Here is an 18671-nt window from a genome sequence, read left to right as displayed (position 1 = left end):
ATTCTACAGTTAGGTACTACTTTCCTTCCAATGTCCTGATGAGGCCCATTATGATGAAGGGCTGAAATGCCTCGACCAACAGTCTGAGGAGTATTACAACTTTATGAATTAAAGCTGAAGAAAATGGACTATACCACTATTAACTATTACGGAAAAATTACCAATCAATGACGGTATTTATAAGTACTACCTTGTACAGTGGACTGCTTTTGGAAAAGCTGATGCTGGAGGTTGGGGTGGGCATCTTTGTGCCCATTCCATGGTGTTTCCCTATAGAAATGGGCCGACCTGCACATTAACCCCTGGTCTGACCCGGCATTAAATAATGGTGCTAAGCGGGCTTAGCACCATTATTTAGGTCCACCTGTTACTTGTGCATCGTTTCAGTGTCGGGAGTAAAATATGGCACTGGCGGGGGGCTATAGTCCTTTTTAGGAAGGGAATGGCTACCTTGCATCTCATTGACGAAAGGTGGGTCGGGACTCCCTGGAAATGGCACTAACTCCAATATATTTGATGCTAAACAGGTCTGGCTTCAAAATAAAATGATGGAGTTATGCCAGTGCCGCTTAGAGTCAAACACTAACCTTCCAGAATTATGGACCATAATGTCTACAAGTATGAACGATATGTGATTCCTACCACTTTTAAGCATCATTGTCTTATGTAACTTTTCCTGTACATTGCATGCCTTGGCAAATTATAATGCTGTAAAGAAGAGTGCCACGCAAACCAACAAATGCTGAGCAACAGGTGGGCTCCAAGCCCTTCACTGAACACAAGAGTCTTGCAAGCAATGGCGCATGGCAGACTCAACCCTAAAAAGGGATAATGACCCTTTATAAGAGGCCTTTGTTTTGTACCCAGCTGAAAGCGAAAATAAGAAAGCCCCCTGGATGCTTGCAGGTCCAAATGGAATGCAGACATTGTGTGGGTACTACTGAATAATGTTGTGAATTACATTAGGACAAATTTAGAATGTTTTCCTGATTCGTCCGGATCCAAGATCAGGCCAGGAAACAGCTGTTGGGCCTGAGACCCGACGATCGCCCACTTTCCATCACTGCCTGGAAAGAAGTTTACTCCTGCTTTGAAATAAGTAAATCTCTGGTTATGCTCATGGTTGGATTGTGTGCAAAAAAGATGGTGAATATCCACAAATAGCTTTGTGAATTTAGCACACTGTTTCAGTTACTTCCATATGTTACATCCAACATCAAAACACAGCAGAAATGAAAGGGTGGTGTAACTGTTTTCCCACATGTGGCCATCAAGCTAAGGCTCGAACAATGTGAACAATTTAAAGTGTCAAAAACTCAATTTATTGAGATTTAAGAGAAAGAACAGGTGGCTTTTATTTTATATTGGCATTCACACTCCCTCCCTCTAGATTACTTGACTGGTTTGAGGATCTCCCAATGCTTGCACACTCTCTTTATGACAAAGCTATTACAATAGGTGATTTCAATATATGGGGACAAAGTAGCTTTGTTAACTCTACTCCTAAGTTTCTAAAGTTTCTAAATACTATTGTGACTTCAGTCAACATGTTTCTGGCTGCACCCACTGGGTTGGTCAACAATTGGGCTTCATGGTCAAGTTGAATACTTTTATTGAGTTTAAGAAATCCCTGAAACTACCATTTAAGGACAATTTGCCCTGACATTTTTATATAATGGGAACTCCCATTGCATCTGTAACAATGAGAAGAAACAGTTAATTATTTCCAGGAATTGTAAATCCGTAGATACAGAGAAGTTTAACAATGGGTTAGAGAAAGAAGGCCTGGCAATATATTCTACTACAAACTTGATTTCGGATATTCAGAGGAAAGTAAACATATTCAATTCAACCTTTGTGTCAGTTCTACATCCGATTGCCCTATAGAAGGAACATATGTGAAAACAAAATATCACAGCTGTAATGACACACTCCTGAAATGAAAACAGAGAAAACAAAGCTTTTTAAGTTAGTAAAGATCTAGTGTAAAGCATAATCTGCAGTGTTCAGAGGAGTCATCTCTGACCATACAGATCAACCAATTGTTTGCTCCCTGGAGGCATTACACACCAACAGACCTGCCTTGTGGCAAGACTTAGCTACTAAACAAACCAACAATTACTGATTATATATGCAGACATACAGAGCCCCGCTTCATGTGCCCTGACTGAAGACAGTCGTAACCCTGGGATTGCCCTATCAAACCCCCCTCCTCTGCTCTGAAGAGGTGTGGTAATCCTTCCCTCCAAAACTTTTGTAGAGCCATTTTTTGAACTTCTCTGTTGTGTCCTGGCCATCCACTTCCCTCTGTGGAAGGGAGCCATGAACCACCCTTTCTGTGTGCAGTCCCTGGTTTCTGTGCACAGTGAGATTGATGCCTGGTGGAACTCTGTACAACTGTTACTTACAATGTGCTCCTTCATAACCAAATAGTACAGCCCATTATACATTTTCACTTTGCTGCCCTTCACCCAACCATCCAGTGCATTGCTTGAAGAATCCACAAAATCTGCTCATCGCTAGTGTGACTGCTTCTGGCTATCCCTGAAATTCAGGAGATACTGCTCATGAGTCAAACTAAAACTACTGATAAGGGCTTCCTTCATGGGGGCATACTTCATCTGGTCAACTACCGCTTGGGCTTATAGGGTAGCCCTTCCAGCAACAGGCATGTGCTGTCACAGACTGACCCCAAAGTACTGCTCTGGTGCTATATATATGATAGGACTACCTCATATACTGCAAAAGATTTATCTATATTATCAACCACCACCTACAAGGTACCAAGGGCCAGATGTAGCAAAGGGTTTTTCCCATTCTGTGTCAATGGGAAAATGTGTTCGTACATATGGCCCCAAGTCTTTTGAGACATAGGCCCTCATTATGACCTTGGTGGGCGGCTACAGCCGCCCGCCAAGATCTGACCGCCGGGCGCAGCCAATGCAGCCGCACCCCCGCCGCAGTCATTATGAGATCCCCGCTGGGCCGGCAGGTGGAAACCTGGTTTCTGCCCGCTGACCCAGCGGGGATCTCGGCCGCAACATAGGAGCCGGCTCCAAATGGAGCCGGCGGTGTTGCGGCCGTGCGACGGGTGCAGTTGCACCTGTCGCGCTTTTCACTGTCTGCTATGCAGACAGTAAAAAGCTGCATGGGGCCCTGTCAGGGGGCCCCTGCACTGCCCATGCCATAGGCATGGGCAGTGCAGGGGCCTCCAGGGGTCCCACGACTCCCCGTACCGCCAGCCTTTTCCTGGCGGTTCAAATCGCCAGGAAAAGGCTGGCGGTAGGGGGACTCGTAATCCCCTGGGCAGCGCTGCTAGCAGCGCTGCCCTGGCGGATTACTACCACCGGGGCCATTGTGGCGGGAAACTGCCGGCCCCGGCGGTGCAACCGCGGCGCTTCTGCTGCGGTCGTAATGACCAGGGAAGCACCGCCAGCCTGTAGGCGGTGCTTCCGTCATTTCAGCCCTGGCGGTCTTGTACTGCCAGGATTGTAATGACCCCCATAGTCTCTTTTACCTGTCCTTGGCACTTCTTTGTCAGTGTAACCATCATCACTGGACTCAGATGCCATTCAGGATTTCAAGTATATCTTGTGCCGGCTCTTCTCATGGGTCAGTAGGCCTTCTTCTGTTCTAAGGCTAAGGTCACAATTTTTCTGCTAGTGCAAGTGTTGCTACTGCATTCTTCTCCTTAGCAGCTAAGGTTGCCTTTTTCTCTTTGTAGGATATTGGGTTACTGGTTGAGCCAGGGTTTAACCCTACTCAAGCAGCAACCACAATTTCTGTCAGGGTGAAACACAAGCAAACCCCAAATTAACCTGTGCTTGAGCTGTCAGCACAAAAGCAGTCAGGCTTAACTTAGAGGCAATATGTAGAGTATTTATGGAGCACACAAACAGAAATAAAGTGAAAACACAACATATGAAATATTCCATTCCAATTTAGAACAATATAGTAAAATGTAGTACATTATGTGATACAAAAAAACACAAAACAACACAAGAAAACAACAAAAATAAATTTTTAAAGATTTGTATAAAAATAGTGCTTAAAAGAGCAAACTGCCAACTGTGGTTATCTGGTCATGCTGGTCCTGGGACAAAGTTACAATTTCAGGCAGATCACAAGGGATACAGGGATCAAGTTAGGTCTGCCCCACAAAGTACCTTAGATCCTGGTTGCAGAGCGTTGGGAGATCCCATGTTGAGGATGCATGTTGCAGCAGTGGTGGTTCGATGACCTGTGGGTTGGGATGCAAGGTCCTGTGTTGAGGATGCATCACTCAGTGGGGGTTCCGAGGAGCAGTTATGCTGTAATGCGAGGCCCTGTGTTGAGGATGTATCACGCAGCGCAGTTCCAAGGAGCTGTGAGGCTGTGATGTGAGGTCCGCGTCAGAGCTGTGTAGAGCAGCAGCTATTCTGAGGAGCTGTGGGGTTCTGCGTCAGAAAGGAGTTGTGCAGAGGAAGTTCCGATGCAAGGCAATGTCTCACACTGTGCTGGTTCTGCTTGGACCACAGCTGAGTGGTCAGAGCACCTTCAGGCCCACTTCCAAGGGTCCAGGACCAAGTGGCACTACTTCAAAGACTCACAGCAGACAGAGTCCAGGTGCTGGGTTCAGGGAGGTTGGAGCCTTTTCTGTCTCTGAGGTTCTGATCACAAGGCCAGACAGCTAGCCCTTGAAATAATTCTGGTTGTCCTGGGTTTGAGAGGCATGGTCAGTCCAGTCCTTCTCACTCAACAGGGCAGCAGAGCAGCAGGGCAGCAGAGTAGCAGTCCTTCTTGCGGCAGAGCAGCACAGCAGTCCTTTTGTGTCAGCCAAATTGTAACCACAATATTGTGGCATCTTGTAGAAATTCAATCTTTTGATTTTGTGTTGACTGTGTAATGTTTCTGATTTGACCCTTGTTTGTTTGAATAAAAATATTGTGACAACACTACATAAATGTTTTTGATTTGACTGTGTTATTTTGTTTCTTAACTAAGGGGATATGTTGGCAGTAATCCATTTGTATTATATTATGGAGGAATTTAATACTTTACTTTTAATGAACCGAGCTAATGTGTTATTTTTTTACTGTAATTATTTATGTTACATTTGTTTCAATCTGTAATTTGGGTATTTATCCAAATTATGCAATGCTTTTCCCTACAACTGTTGTTGCAATAAGGATTCTATCAGTCTTTTCAATACTAAGTATAAGATCATGATATGCATCTTTGCCTCCTTATAAAAAAATTAAAAAAACATTTTCTTTGCTCCCGACAACTGGTCACATTGGTGGCCTACTTGTTGCGAAAGTGGCTATGTCAGCTAGATTCAGCTATCTGTTTTGTGTTTGGAATGATTATTATTTTATTTATTTATTTGTTTAAATTATTTCAAAAGTGCATTTATTGCCTAGCAGGCATCCTGGTGCTGAGAAAGGAGACACAACATGGGGTAAAAAGGCACAGAAAAGGGGGAAATAACAGTCAGTTTAACTGATGCACAATAAGAAGTCCCACCAATTTCAAGAGCACAAAGGTAGTCCTCCCAGGGCACACTCAGACCAGTTGAAACAACCAAGTCTTCAGAGCCATGCAAAAGCGTAACAAATCGGGTATGCTCTTCAAGGCAACGGGAAGATGATTCCCCAAACAACTTTCCTTAATCAAAAAAGCACGCCCTCCTGTTCTGGGCTTCTTAAATTTGAGTATCTGGGCCAGGTTTGCATTGGAGAAGAACACGTACCTAATTTGCTTATACCATATTTTCTTTTGAAGAGGGACTGGAACAGAGTTATGCAAAGCTCCGAAGACAATACACAGAGTTTTAAACACAACTGGAAGCCAGTGAAGATCTTTCAAAGCTAGGGTAGTCAAGGATCCTCTGGGCCTGCTCAGGGCTAATTTAGCCACCACTATTTGGACTCAATGAAGCCTATTGAGCAGGTAATCAGGGGCACCTGAAAGCAGAGAATTGCAGTGATCTAACCTGCTCAAGATTACACTGCCAACAACCAATGCCCTGGAGAAAAAGGGGAACAAAGAGAGGGTCTTGTGCAGTGCTCGAATTAATGAGAAACAGGTGTGAGTGGTCTTATTTACATGCTTCAATGCTCAACTTCTGATCAAACAAAACCCCCAGATTCCTGACCTCTACTGCCAGAACCAGGGACTCATCGGGGAAGCAGGCCAAAAGTTTCATGGCAAGGTAACTGAGAACTTATTAGCCGAACAATAGAGAAACTCCATCTGATCTGCATTAAATTACAAGGCATTGGCTCTGAGCCAGAGTACAATGTCTTTCATACATAAATGAAAAGATTCCAGAGTCATCCTCTGTGAGCCCTCCAAGGAATTAACTAATTGAGTGTCATCTGAATGGTTCACCAAACTCAACATGGGATTTGATGAGTGAGATCAGTGGGCTCAGGTATATATCAAGAAGGATTTGCATTGCAAACGGTCTCACATTTTCTTGGGTTAGAGCTATTGGCACTGTAAATTCATAACTGGACTTTTCCTGCCACATACATTGGTCAACCCCACCTCAAAATTTCATATTTTCTTGCCATACAATTCCAATGGCCCTTCATATAACTAAGCACTTCCATTTACCTTTGCCCTCTATCTGCAGCAAAAAAATAAAAATTTTGCCATTTAGCATAATTTAAATCTGCCATGCTCATTCCAATAGAATACTACTTTCACCACACCACCATCAGAGTTGCTGACTTACTACCACAAATCCTGCAAAAAGACACAAGACAGCCACAAGGGAAAAATAAACCTGAAGGGTCTCCCAAACATATCAAGAGTGTCAAACAGTCATTGTGTAATAAAGATGTTAAGGTGGCCTGACTCATGGTCATAATTGTAATAAGGAGAGTGTATTAAAACTTAACTATTATCGTATAAATCTTTCTCAGAAATAAACTTTTGGCATTAGACGGTAATGCTCCAAAAGCCCCTAGAGTGCACCAATAACAGACATATCATTTGTAAGAAACATGGTCATGTAACCATAGTATTAGCCCCTAAAAGGCATAAGCCCTTGAGAAAGAAACTGGAGAAAGTAATGCAGTTTAACCATATATTTAGCCTCTAGGGGTCGTTTGTAGTGCTAGCAGGCCTATTGCAATGATTTTGCAAACAAGGCCTTTTAAACAAAACTTCTCTCAGATGTAAAACAAATGTTTTAGCCATGGGAAAGTTTAAAAGACTCTGAATGGTGGAAGAGTTTATTATTTTGGGGTCCACACTAATCTGGTGTGGTGACCCAGAGATGATGTAGACAGAAAAACTGTTTTGAAGGTGGTCCCATTGACCTAGGACAACCAGAGGCAGAGTTATGAGCAAAATTTTTTTGCAAAAGTAATGCCTTGCAAAGCATTATGGTGCATGTTTTTGTGCCACAAATATTATACTATGTTGACCGCAGTGCTCAAAACAGCCCCTAGTCACAATCAAAATAGCATTGGAAAAAAACATGGTCCTGTAACCATACAGTCAGCCTTTAGAGAAAATTACCACATGAAAAAAGAATGGGAGAAAGAAATGTAGTGTAACCATATATGTAGCCCCTAGAGAACATAGCGCATTACACATTTTCAAAGCTAGCAGGCTTCTTGCAATGAACTTACAAACAAGGGCCATAAAACATAACTTCTCCCAGCTGTAAATCAAAAGTTCCATGAGAAAACTTAAAAGGAATGGTGGTAGGGGTTATTATTTTGGAGTCCCCACTAACATAGTGTGGGGATGCAGATATGATGTAGACAGAAAGAGCACATTGTGGTCAATGTTTTGAAGGTGGTCCCATTGTCCTAGGACCTCCACAGGCTGAGTTATGAGCAACATGTTTTTGCAAAAGTAACACCTTGCAAAACATTATGGGGCAAGTTTCCGAGTCATGAGTATTTTAGTAACTTGATATGACTGCAATGCTTAGAACAGTCCCCAGTGAAAATAGCATTTGTAAGAAACATGGTTATGTAACTATAAAGTTAGCCCCTAGAGGGCATAATCACACAAAAAGACAATTCAGAAAATAATGCACTATCACCATATATTTAGCCCCTCGAGGACTTAGTGCGTTACAGTGCATTTCAAGGCTGACAGGCCCACTGCAACAATATTACAAACAAGGCCCTTGTTGGACCTTGCCTTTTTTGCAGGGTCTATCCCAAATGTTTTGCTTCCCTCCTCCTATTTTTTCTGACCTGGACTCTGGGCACTTTACCACTGCCAACAAGTGCTAAAGTGTGTATGTTGTCTGTGTAAATTGTATTGGTGATTGGTTTATCCATGACTGGCATATTTGATTTACTAGTAAGTCCCTGGTAAAGTGTACTAGAGGTGCCCAAGGCCTGTAAAGCAAATGCTATAAGTGGGCCTGCAGCACTGTAAACATGTCTCAGACCTGCCACTGCAGTGTCTGTGCGTGCAGTTTTAAACTGCCAATTCAACCTGGCAAGTGCACCCACTTGCCAGGCCCAAACCTTCCCTTTTACTACATGTAAGGCACCCCTAAGGTAGGCTCTAGTTAGCCCCATGGACAGGCTGCAGTGTATTTAAAAAATAGGATATGTACTAGTGTGTTTGAAATGTCCTGATAGAGAAATGCTGCCAAATTCGTTTTTCACAATTGCAAGGCCTATCTCTCCCATAAGTTAACATGGGGACTGCCCTTAAATATCTTTTATTTTTTGATAAAGAGATTTTATTAAATTTTGCATAGAACAAATATAAATACAGTACAACCTGAAGCCAACGGGCCTCAAAACAATAATGGTCCAGTCCTCGGTCCCTGCCGCTTTCATTACTAATTTTACTCACCCTCCCCTCTTAAAGGCCCGCTACATCCTCCCATTTCCCCCATATCTTCTTGTGTTTGTGTAAGCAACCTCTGACCTCGTACACAAGTTTCTCTCGCTGCGCACACCAATCCACTCCCCGTCTCCACTTAACCAGTGCCGGAGCCACCCTGGCCTTCCAGTCTGCCATTATGTCCCTTTTGGCCACCAGACATGCCACCCCTAAGAAGGACCGATCTGCTCTTCGTAGCTCTGTATCACCCATCACCCCGAGAAGTAGGGGCAATGGCGACCTCTTTACCTCCTTCTGTAGGGCCTCAGATATCTCTTGCACCACCCTTTCCCAATAGGCCACTATAATCGGGCATGTCCATACCATGTGGTAGAAATCCGCTGTATGATACCTGCAGCGGGGGCATTCCGCTGTGGGGCGGAGGCCTGCCTTATGTAACATAGCGGGTGTGAGGTATGCGGCATGAAGGAAATAGGATTGTATTAAACTGAAGCGTGTGGCCATTGTCAGGGAGCGTGGGGCCATTAGTGCTTCTGTCCAGTCCGCTTCCTCCATGGGTCCCACCCAACTCTCCCACCTTTGGCGAAGCTCTCTCAGGGGTCCCCCAGTGGCAGTGATTAAGGTGCGGTAAATCTGAGAAACCCCTCCCCTTCCCAGAACTCCCATCAGTGCCTTGGCTTCCATGGGGCTGTGCTCGGGTATGCTGTCTCCTGTCTGTAGGTGGACTAGTAGGGCATGACGTAGTTGGAGATATCGGTGGAATTGTGTTTTATTTAAGGAATATTGTTTCTGGAGGTCTTGAAAAGATCGTATATGTGTCACTCTCCAAATATCTCCCAGTGTGGAGATCCCTATGGTGTCCCATTTCTGGAAGCCCTCCAGACCTGCTACATGTATCAGCTGCTTCCCCTGCCATAGCGGGGTTTGTTGGGTTAGGCGTCCCCACCACCCCGTCACTTTCTGGGCTGTACGCCATCCCAGAAGTACCATTTTGGTCACATCCGGAGTATCCCGGGGTATCGGGCTCCCGTCGAGCATGTCAAGGATCTGTGGGTATCCCATCGTCTGCAATTCTAGTTGATATGCGGGGTCTGTCCATCCACCTCCCATCCAGTCATTAATTACAAGTATGTGCATCGCTAGATAATAGTATTGAATATTCGACATACCCAGTCCACCCTCATAAACATCCCTCTGACAGGTTTTTAGCGACAGTCTTGTACGTGAGCCACTCCATATGAATTGGCGTGCTAAAGAGTCCATCTCCCTGAACCATCTCACGGGGAAGGGATGTGGAAAATTCTGCAGGAGGTATAAGATCCTGGGGAGAATCATCATCTTGTACAGCGCTATTCTACCAAGTAGATTCAGGGGGAGGGTCCTCCAGCGCAGAAGGTCAGTTTTGATTTTCTTTGAAAGCGGCGTGACATTGAGTTCCCACGCTAGCTCGGGGAGAAGTGAGATATGTATCCCGAGATATTTAAAGCTGTTTCTCCGTATCGGGATATTCCGTTGCCAATCTATACATTTGTGCGAGCGATGAAGGGGGATCAGTAAAGATTTGGCAGGGTTCAGGGTCAGCCCTGAGGCTTCCGCGAAAAGTCTAAGGATCTCTAGGACGCGTGGGCCGCTTTTGGATGGATTGGAGATATACAGGAGCACATCATCTGCGTACAAAGCTACTCTGTCTTCCGAGCCAGAGGGCCAGTGCCAGCCCTCGATCAGTGGGACGCCTCTCATTAGTATCGCCAGTGGCTCTATCACTAGTGCGAAGAGCAGGGGAGATAACGGGCATCCCTGTCGAGTCCCACGACCAATGGGGATTGGGTCGGAGACTACTCCGTTCACCCTGATTCGAGCCGTCGGATTAGAGTATAGGAGTTTCACCAGTCCCCGGAATTTAGGTCCGAGCCCCTTTTTATATAAGACTTGATTGAGGAAGGACCAGTCTACCGTATCAAAGGCTTTTTCGAAGTCGAGTAAAAGCAGTGCCAACTGCGTATGCAATAGCACTTTGCGGTGCGCCAAAGCAAGGTGTAATCGTCTGATGCAGTGCCTTGTGCTACGTGTGGGCATAAAACCACACTGGTCAGGGTGCACCAGCGTGGGCATTACCTCCCTCAGTCTGGAAGCAAGGATCGAAGAGAGTACCTTGACTTCCACATTTAGGAGCGAGATAGGCCGGTACGCTGAACATTGTCGCGATGGGGGTTGAGTTTTGGGGATCACCACCATAGTGGCTTGATCAATCTCTGTTGGGAAGCGGCCTTGATTTTCCGCTTCTTCGTACATGCTGAGCAGGTGGGGACCCAGAATATCGCTACATTTACTATAAAATTCCGCTGGAAAGCCGTCGGGACCTGGTGTTTTGCCTGATGCCAGTCCCGATATTGTGCTGCAGACTTCCTCAAGACCGATGGCCTCGTCCAGTCTGTCTCTCGCCTCTGGAGTTACCCCGGGAAGGGTAATCTCATTTAGTAGGGGGGACTCTCTCTCAACAGCAGGGCGTGGATGCCTGGCGTATAGACGGGTGTAGTAAGAGGCGAAGCTATGTGCGATTTCCACTGCTGTTTTGACAAGGGTGCCTGAGTCATCTAAGATCTCCGGTATAATACTGTTAGCCATGGGGCGGGTGGCCAGCCAATGCAGTAGTTTCCCGTTTTTATCCCCCCATCCATAAATTCGGCTTGCTGAGGCTCTCCACATGTGCTTGGCCGAATCTAGCATTATATGTTTAATATCTTCTCTTACCCTGGTCAGTTTCCTCATGTTCGTGGCCGATGCCAAGTTTATATGTTGGCATTCGAGTCTCCGGGCCTTGTTCTCTAGCTCGGTGATTTGGGAATTATGATCTCGTTCACGGGACCGGAGAATGCTTCTGGCATGTCCTCTAATAGTGGCCTTGCAAGCAGCCCATAGCATTCCTGGGGATCGAACCGAGCCTTCATTTAATTCGAAATATTGGTCGAGGTGCAACCTGATCTCTTGGGTGTATTCTGTATCTTGTAAGTGCCACGCGTTCAAGCGCCACATAGGCCGTCTGGTAGGGTCTGCTCTACCCAGCCGGATCCGTATTGGCGCATGATCGGAGACCCCCCGTGGAAGAATCTCAGCCCCTGCTACTTTTAAGAAATCTAGGGCGGGCATAAACACCAGGTCTATTCTGGATTGCGTCTGGTGGGCTGCCGAGGTAGGTGTGTACTGGCGCTCCCTGGGATGCCAGGTGCGCCACACCTCACACAAGCCCAGGCTTTCCGCCCAACTACTTAGGGCTGAGGCCCGCTTGGATCTATGTATGGTAGCTTCCCCAGAAATGTCCAGCCTTGGGTCAAGGACCGCGTTAAAGTCGCCTCCCAGCAGGGTAGTTCCCTGGGGTAATCCTGAAGTTACTCGGTGGAGCGAAAGTAAGAAGGAGTCGTGATTTGCTGGGGGCGCATAAGCGCACACCAAGTTTAGCGGTTGTCCGTGAAGAGTCCCCGTGACCACCATGAATCTACCTTGTGAGTCAGATTGCGTGGAAGAGATTACCATAGGCAGAGATCGGTGGAGCAGAATGGCCACTCCTCTAGAGCCTCTGGAAAACCCTGCGTGATATACCCTATCGTATCCTCCTCTCGCAAGCATAGGGCATCTGGACCCAAGAAGATGGGTCTCTTGTAGTAAAACTACTGCGGGGGAATACCTGCGGAGGGTGTTAAATACTGCCGATCTTTTGATCTTGTCTAACAGGCCGTTTACATTCCAGGAGAGGACCTGGGTTACTGAGGGCCAAGCGTGAGGTATGACACTGTTGGGCATGTTTGGATGTGCGGGAGCAAGCCCAGGGATGACCGTTTCGGACATGACCGTAAAATTTTAAATCTACAAACCAGGCTAACCAACTTGTCGCCTCCTAAACCTAACTTAAACTTCCCCTCCCCCGTAAACTCCCCCCCTCCCCATACTCCCCCCCCAGAAGCATCTGTCGCCCATGTACCCAACCAAAACCAGACAGCCAGTAAAACTGTCATTGGGGTGGAGTGGTGGACCCCTCCTTTCTTTCGGATCAGTTGCAATTAGTAGTCACAAAACAAGCGTTCCACACCATACTCTAGGAAGCCCCCGGAAAACATTGATGTTAATCTCGCTAGGGGTCGCCTGAGAGGGTCAGGCGAAGCCCGAATCCCCTTACGTCTCACGCAGGGGTCCCACATCTCCTGTCAGCCGAGTACCGGAGACTGACTCAATCGCCCATCCTTGGCGGGTTGGGACGGTGTTTGGGACACCGGAAGAGTCTCAGTGTTAGATTTAGTATGAGGACCAGAGTCCCGGGCTGCTTCATCTTCTGCAGGAGCGATCGTGTCTTTCTGTCTGCCTCTCCGGGATCTGGTGCGCCGCCTGCTCCTCCGGGGCCCCTCTGATGGTGAGGGCCCGACATATGGGGTTCTTCCAGTGGTCCCGGGGGGACCCTTTCGGGCTCCAATGCCCTCCTCCGTCAGCCAGTCCCAAGCTTCCTCCGGGAATCAAAAAAGTAAGCTTTCCCAGCCATGAGGACTTTGAGGCGAGCGGGGAAAAGGAGCATGTACGAGAGCTGCATTGCCCTTAGTTTTTGCTTAACCTGTTCGTACGACCTACGGCGGGTCTGGACTTCTCTGGTGTAGTCCGGGAAAATTAGGATTTTGTGGTTTTCCCACTGCGTACCATCTTGCCGCCTCGCTTCCCTGAGGATATTGTCTCTGTCCTTAAAGTTAAGGAATCGCGCGATCATCGGGCGCTTCGGACCGCCCGGAGGTGGGCGAGGCGCGAGCGCCCCGTGGGCTCTTTCAATTGCAAACAAGGGCGAGAGGGATTGGTCAGGCATCCAAGATTTGATCCACGTCTCCAGGAATTCGGCGGCCTTATCCTCCTCCATGCCCTCCGGGAAACCTATGAAACGTAGGTTGATGCGCCTGGCCCGGTTTTCCGCATCTTCTGCACGACGGTGAAGCTCGCCGGTTCGGGACTGCAGCTGGGCTACTTTGGCTTTGAGGTCGGACAAATCGGTTTCGGTTTGGGAGACTCGGGTTTCCACTTCCGTAATTCGGGTTACAGCATTTCTAAGGTCCTGTCTGATGAGGCCCACGTCCACTCGCACCTCACCGATTTTCGTTTCCACGGCTATCTGCGATGATTGAATAGCTTGGAGAATGGCACTCACCCCATCAGGGGTTGAACCCCCACCAGCCACTTCTCCCCCTCCTCATTGGCCCGTCGTAGTCGTGAACTGGTCGATTTTTTGTTGGGAGGGCGGAGGTTGTTTGTTCGTTTTATCCTTCCCCATCGTGGCACTTGAGGCGGGCGACAGGTGGGCCACCCCTTTCTTAACGTGGTTTCAAGCCTGAGAATTTAGTGCGTTGTTAAGTACCATGGACTGTGGGGGGGTTCGCTGTGTCTGATCACGTAAGGACGGCCGGCGATGACACCGTTGGCCCCTTCTTTTCAGCTCCCTTCCTCGCTCTCTCCACCAGTTGGGGGGGACCCGTCCGAGACCCAGACCCAGGTCTCTCCACCTTAAGGGCTCTGCGCCTCCATTGTAGGCCTCGCGCCGTCGCGATCGCGCTCTCGATCTCTCGGGTCGTTCCGACCAGGGTCTAAAGTCAACCAAGCACGACCCGGAACCCAGGATATCCACTTGCCTCAAGGTGTTGCCTTCCACCGCTCAACTCGCAGTCCAGATGTTGCCGCAGTCCAGCTCGCTCGATTCACTTCCCCGCCCCCCCCGGGGCACCACTCTGCTTTTCAGCCGGGTCCTGGTCCTCAGCACGCCATCAAATTTAAATTCTCCCCAGCAGGGGGATCTCGGGGGCCAGGGCCTCCGCCACGGCCCCAGCCCGGCACCGCAAGCCACCCAGGGAGGGCTCCCGGTCCTCCGGGTCACACTTGCGCTTCGCGTGCCGGTGCGGCGCCGCTCACCCCGCGCCCTCCTCCACGACAGGAGGGGGGGGGGGCCGCCGGCACCCCCGCGGCAGGGATCCACCCGCGGGGCGCGCCCCAGCTCTCACCAGGCCTCTCGCCGCCCCTCGACCCGCGGCAGATGACTTTGTCGGGGCCCCAAAGCCCACCTCAGATCCGCCGGGCACAACTCGCAGCGGCCGCCATCTTGAGTTCCTCTTCACGGGAGCAGCCGGGTCATCGTATGAGGGTGAGCCGCCGGCTTTTCATCAATTCGTCCCGCCAGACTTCTCTACAGGTCCCCGGGACACCGGGGCGCCATGTATAGCGCTTTCCGCTCCCTTGGACCACGGTAATTAAGGGCGGATGACGGAGGGGTCCAGAGCACTCTCAAACTGCGACCGCCATCTTGACGCCCGAAGCCACGCCCCCTAATTATCTTTTAAGTGCAGTTTCCCATTGGGAGCAGATAGAGATTTGGAGTTTGGGCTCTCTTAACTCACAATTTAAAAATACATCATTTGGTAAAGTTGTTTTTTAAATTGACAGTTGTTTGAAAATGCCACTTTTAGAAAGTGAGCATTCTCTTGCTGAACCATTCTGGGCCTCTGCCTACCTGTGCAATCCACGTCTGGGTCAGACTGACACTTGGGCTGTTTGTGAATTACCTCTAGACAGTGACACAAAGAGAGCTGGGGAGTGTCCTGCGTATGCTGATGAGCCTCCTGGGCTAGAGTGGGGGGGGGAAGGAGCTGGCAACTGCACCTGAAGGAGCTGTGTCTGTCCTCACACAGTGCAATCCCCAACCCCTAGTGTGTGCCTGGGGCAAGGCCTGGGCACGGAAGGATCTTGTGAACAACAGAGACTTTCCTTTGAAGTTTGCCTACTTCAAAGGCAGAACTGGGTATACGTAGTGGCCCCAAAACCCCAGACTTTTAGATTACTTCTGGATCCAGGGGAACCTCTGCCAAGGAGAAGAGCTGAAGAGATAGAGGAGGAGTTCGGGTCCTTTGCCTGTGAGTGTGCTTTGTTGGGTTGGCAGTTGCTGCTTCTACCTTAGAGAGGACAAAGACTGGACTTTTTTGTGTTTTCTTGTATGTGAAGTTGTCTCCAAGGGCTTGACTGAGCTTAGCCCTTGTTTTCGAAGTCTGCCAGCACCTCGACTCTCGTGCTGAGACTTCAAAAATTGCCAAGTGGTGCCCTATCCAGACCCTGGGCCCTTGAAAGGAGAACCTGGTGGAACCAAGGCTGAAATCCACGCACTGGAGCCGACTGGGAAAAAAATCAAAGCAGCACCTGCCTCACGGCCGAAAACCGATGCAACACTGCTTGCTGCTGCTGAAATGAACGCATCCCCCACGCAGCGTGTTTCACCACTGTGTGCCAGGATTTCACAGGCATCATCGCTGGGCATCAAAACCACAATAAACCTGCATGGACCCGAGGCTGCTCGTCCAGAAATTGATGCATCGATCTTCTGCGGGAGAGAGAAACAACACATCGCCCACCTGACCGGAGAAGAATCAAAGCACAGCCCCACTTACGAGTCAGGAATCAACGCATCACTTACTTTTCCGATGCACGCTCCCCGTGCAGCTTTATTTTTTTGATGCATACCAGATACTTTGTGTAAAAACAATGCATCCATTGAGTTATTTGGATTAACACTCTTTTTTTATTAAAAAATTCATATTGTGGCCTGTGTATGTGGGATTTTTGATGTTTTAGTCGTGTTTTACACACATACATACTGGCTATCTTTCTAAAACTGGTGTGGTGTCCTTTTGTAGAGTTTTTACTGTGTGCAAATGCTTTACAAATTGCTTCAGAGATTAGCCTGACTGTTTGTGGCAAACTAGCAAGAGCGTGAGCAGAGGTTATCTTAGCTAGGTAGAGGTGACGCCCTCCCTGAACCCAGCACCTGGACTCTGTCTGCTGTGAGTCTTTGAAGTAGTGCCACTTGGTCCAGGACCCTTGGAAGTGGGCCTGAAGGTGCTCTGACAACTCAGCTGTGGTCCAAGCAGAACCAGCACAGTGTGAGACATTGCCTTGCATCTGAACTTCCTCTGCACAACTCCTTTCTGACGCAGAACCCCACAGCTCCTCAGAATAGCTGCTGCTCTACACAGCTCTGACGCGGACCTCACATCACAGCCTCACAGCTCCTTGGAACTGCGCTGCGTGATACATCCTCAACACAGGGCCTCGCATTACAGCACAACAGCTCCTCGGAACCCCCACTGAGTGATGCATCCTCAACACAGGACCTTGCATCCCAACCCACAGGTCATCGAACCACCACTGCTGCAACATGCATCCTCAACATGGGATCTCCCAACGCTCTGCAACCAGGATCTAAGGTACTTTGTGGGGCAGACCTAACTTGATCCCTGTATCCCTTGTGATCTGCCTGAAATTGTAACTTTGTCCCAAGACCAGCATGACCAGATAACCACAGTTGGCAGTTTGCTCTTTTAAGCACTATCAAATCTTTAAAATTTTATTTTTGTTGTTTTCTTGTGTTGTTTTGTGTTTTTTTGTATCACATAATGTACTACATTTTACTATATTGTTCTAAATTGGAATGGAATATTTCATATGTTGTGTTTTCACTGTTTGTGTGCTCCATAAATACTCTACATATTGCCTCTAAGTTAAGCCTGACTGCTTTTGTGCTGACAGCTCAAGCACAGGTTAATTTGGGGTTTGCTTGTGTTTCACCCTGACAGAAATTGTGGTTGCTGCTTGAGTAGGGTTAAACCCTGGCTCAACCAGTAGCCCAATATCCTACAAAGAGAAAAAGGCAACCTTAGCTGCTAAGGAGAAGAATGCAGTAGCAACACTTGCACTAGCAGAAAAATTGTGACCTTAGCCTTAGAACAGAAGAAGGCCTACTGACCCATGAGAAGAGCCGGCACAAGATATACTTGAAATCCTGAATGGCATCTGAGTCCAGTGATGATGGTTACACTGACAAAGAAGTGCCAAGGACAGGTAAAAGAGACTATGGGGGTCATTACAATCCTACATTACTCCAAAGAAGGACAATTAAAAGAATCTAATGTGGCTGCTACCATGGACTGCTCAGTCCTACCAAGATGGCCCATCCCTAACTTATCTGCCCTGATGGACAAGTCTCCCAGGGGCGACTGGGGCAGGTTGCCAATATTCGTAATGATTTTATTGATCTTCTCCCCGAAAAAACTGTCCAGATTATCACAAAGATCTTCAGAAACAGGTATAGGGTGATTGAAGCGATCTGGTTGGGATAACTCACACATTATACTAAACACTTTCTTAGCTCTGTTAGGCTGTTAGGTGTGGTCAAGTTGGCCCTGGCATAGTACTCCGTTTTGGCTTTTAAGATTTAATTCTTATACTGTCTCATAGCAGTTTTAAAAAGAGGGTTGCCCTCATCATTATAGCCCTCCCACCACTGCTTCCCAGCTTGTATACATCTAAGTTTTAAGGCTTTCAACAAGGTATTATACCAGGGAGCTGAAGGTTTGCAAGACACTTTAACAATTTTGATAAGAATAATCTGATCTAAGGAATCTCTAATGATGGCCTCCACCTCTGCGGTAATTGTCTAACACTGATCTATCTGCTGAAAAATAAACGTCTATCTGCTGAAAAAGAGAAAGCCACATTAAAGCAAGTCCTGGTTTACTGCTGATTAACAAGTTTTCACCAGGCTCTGCCCGAACAGCTAACAGTCGAACTGACTGTATGGGAGCCTGAAACTCTGCCGTCTAAGGAGAATGTTACTTAAAATGATCCGTCCAGCATAAAGGAGAGATGTCCTCAACAGTGACCAAATTCTGGGTAGAAAATCGAAGATCCACTTTATGTCCGTCATGATGTGTGGGAACCGAAAGATGTTGTTGTAGTCCCAAATTGTTGCAGGACCAAAGAAGATCACTGAGTCTGGGATTCTACATTTTGTTGAA

This window comes from Pleurodeles waltl, chromosome 7 (assembly GCF_031143425.1).
Source record: "Pleurodeles waltl isolate 20211129_DDA chromosome 7, aPleWal1.hap1.20221129, whole genome shotgun sequence".
Taxonomy (NCBI): Eukaryota; Metazoa; Chordata; class Amphibia; order Caudata; family Salamandridae; genus Pleurodeles; species Pleurodeles waltl.
The sequence above is the reverse complement of the archived record's forward strand: the minus strand, read 5'-3'. Positions refer to the sequence as shown.